The sequence below is a fragment of the Mandrillus leucophaeus genome, unplaced genomic scaffold (genome assembly GCF_000951045.1).
Source record: "Mandrillus leucophaeus isolate KB7577 unplaced genomic scaffold, Mleu.le_1.0 Scaffold448, whole genome shotgun sequence".
In the NCBI taxonomy this organism is placed as follows: domain Eukaryota; kingdom Metazoa; phylum Chordata; class Mammalia; order Primates; family Cercopithecidae; genus Mandrillus; species Mandrillus leucophaeus.
Window position 1 is genome coordinate 2,107,488 of NW_012104787.1, and position 2,346 is coordinate 2,109,833.

Here is a 2,346-nt window from a genome sequence, read left to right on the forward strand (position 1 = left end):
TTCCAATGTGTTATTGGAAAGTTTCCATTTGATATTCCTAAGGGCACTAATATGCAACAACATAGATTTTTAAATTGATATCCATTAGATACAGGGGTTGTGGTGCATTTTTATGATTTCTTACTGAGAAATCCTAGCTATCTGCAGACAGAATTGGTTATCATATTGAATTAGTCTTTCTCTTTCTCCTTTACCCCCTCAAAAACACTGCAGACATTTACATTTGATCAATTGTCTCATTTTTCTTTTTCATAGAATAAGAAAGCCTGAGTTTTGTGAAAAACCAGAGAAGAGAAACTAAAAGGACAGTAGAAAAGGTTTTTCCAGTTTGCATAATGTAAGTTCTTTTCACTTTTCTTGGCTTGAATCCTGTGTTAGCTGACAAAGCTGTTTCTATGGAAACAAATAGTTTAACTTCTTAGAATGTCAGAGGAATGCTGATCACTTAAAATGAGACTTCCCAGCTGCTGGTCAAAGGGCATTACTTGCTGGAGAAAGAGGGGAAGGATGAATTCAAAAAATTCTAGAGTTCTGGACACTAGTATAGACTGAACATGTTTATGCGTATGAAGTATATCTCTTCCATTTTCCTCTGCCTAAAAATTAAGATACTGATAATATAGGAAATTGGATTTCTGCTGACCTGTCTTGATTCTCAGCTCTTAAACAGATGGTTCTATTTGTTGGTACCCTTTTCAGTGGGACTGTACCCTTTAGACTATTTCAGTCCCTCTAGTCTCAATCATTTGCACTTGTTGTGAAGCTTATTTAGCTTCCCTTTGCCCCCTTCTCCCGCAACTAAAACGCTTTCTCCCTTACTAGTTTGAGGTTATAATTGAAACAGCTTTGGCATGCCAGCCTGAAAATTTTTCTTGCTTTGTGGACAATGTACAGATTTTTGTATTTGTGTTCATTTTCCTAGAATTAGGGAACAGGGATTCTGATGAGAATTTGAAATGTAGTCCTTTGAAGCTTTCTTTCTTTCTTATTTCTTTTTTTTTTAAACTTATAATTGGAAAGTTGAGAAAAAAAGAATTAGGGCCAGTAACTGGTAACTCTGCTGTCTTCATAAGATGGCCTGTTATTTACACACAATGAGGTAATGCTCTAGTTCAGTCATTTGCCAGCTTCTGAATTGTCAAAGGCCGGTTTTTTTTGTTTGTTTGTTTGTTTGTTTGTTTGTTTTTAAGAGAGGATGAGTGCAATTGCTTTGGACTGGGAGAACTTTTTCACTTTTATAATGTGTATAGACTACATGTATGAGCTATAGTATTAGTAGAGTGCCTGCTTAAAAATTATAAACTTGATGCTAAAACTACAGGATACCGTATAATGTTTCTTTAATTCTGAAAGAACTTTAGGATCTTTCCTTGCCTTCATTAAATTAACTTGTGAGCATTATAGAGTTTTTGGAGTGTTAAATGGTGAAGTAATTATTTAACAAGGTAGTCTGGAAAGATTTCTTGTAGATTTAGGGACTTGAGGGAGGTCTTGAAGGTAGAAATCAACGGAAAAGTAGTTCACTAGTCATTTGGGCAGAAAGATGGGATAGACACAAATGAGGAAGGTAAATCAGAAGGCTCATGCAGGTGAGTAGTAAAAGATAGAGCTAGAAATCTTGGATTCATTTTGCGAGTTTGGACTTTATTCTCTAGGTAGTGTGAAAGCCATCAGAAGTTCTGAACAGAGGAGTGGTTTGCTCAAATACTTAATTAAGCGAACCACTTACCAGGTATCATGGCTATAGAGGTGAACAAGACAGATCCCGGCCAATTTCCCTTGACTTTACTTTTATCTGATTCTCCTGTATTCTCCATCATATTTTGTTTCATTGTCATCTACCTACTAAGCCAGGGATAGTGGTTAAGAGTGATGGTTCTGGAGTTACATTGCCTAGGTTCGTATTCTGAAGCCTTCTGTTGTTTGGCCTTCTGCTGGGCAATGTTATGGATCCAGAGATGGGTCAGCCTGGTTCCTGACTTCAAGGTGCTTCTAGTCTGATGAGATAGAAAGGCAGAGATATAAATAGCAGTAGTCTGGCTTCATCAAGAATGTGACAGGGATTATAGGATTCCAGAGGACAATGTATTTGAGCTCAGACTTAAAAGAGTAGGCAAAGATTAGATCCTAGGCAGTTTGATTCTGGAGGCTGTTCTCTTAAACATGCTGTCTTGGGTGACTGGATGGATATAGTAACATTAGTTAGAATTGAAAACAGGGAGAGGATTAAAGAGAATAGGAGGAGATTAAAGGGAAATATGAGTTTAATTTTGGAGGTATTTTTAGATTCTTATGGGAAATTCTGATAGATAGATAGAATAATAGTCAGCCAGGTGCGGTGGCTCA

At 36.8% G+C, this 2,346-nt stretch overlaps 1 protein-coding gene across 2 annotated transcripts in view; it reads left to right on the forward strand.

The window, feature by feature from the left end:
- Positions 1 to 253: 253 nt before the first annotated feature.
- MPP5 (membrane protein, palmitoylated 5 (MAGUK p55 subfamily member 5)) overlaps positions 254 to 2,346 on the forward strand; it is a 67,473-nt gene continuing 65,380 nt past the window's right edge. For both annotated transcript variants that reach the window (XM_011994237.1, XM_011994239.1), the window contains exon 1: positions 254 to 337. The gene's annotated coding sequence lies outside the window, so the exon portion shown is untranslated. The remainder of the gene's footprint in view (positions 338 to 2,346) is intronic.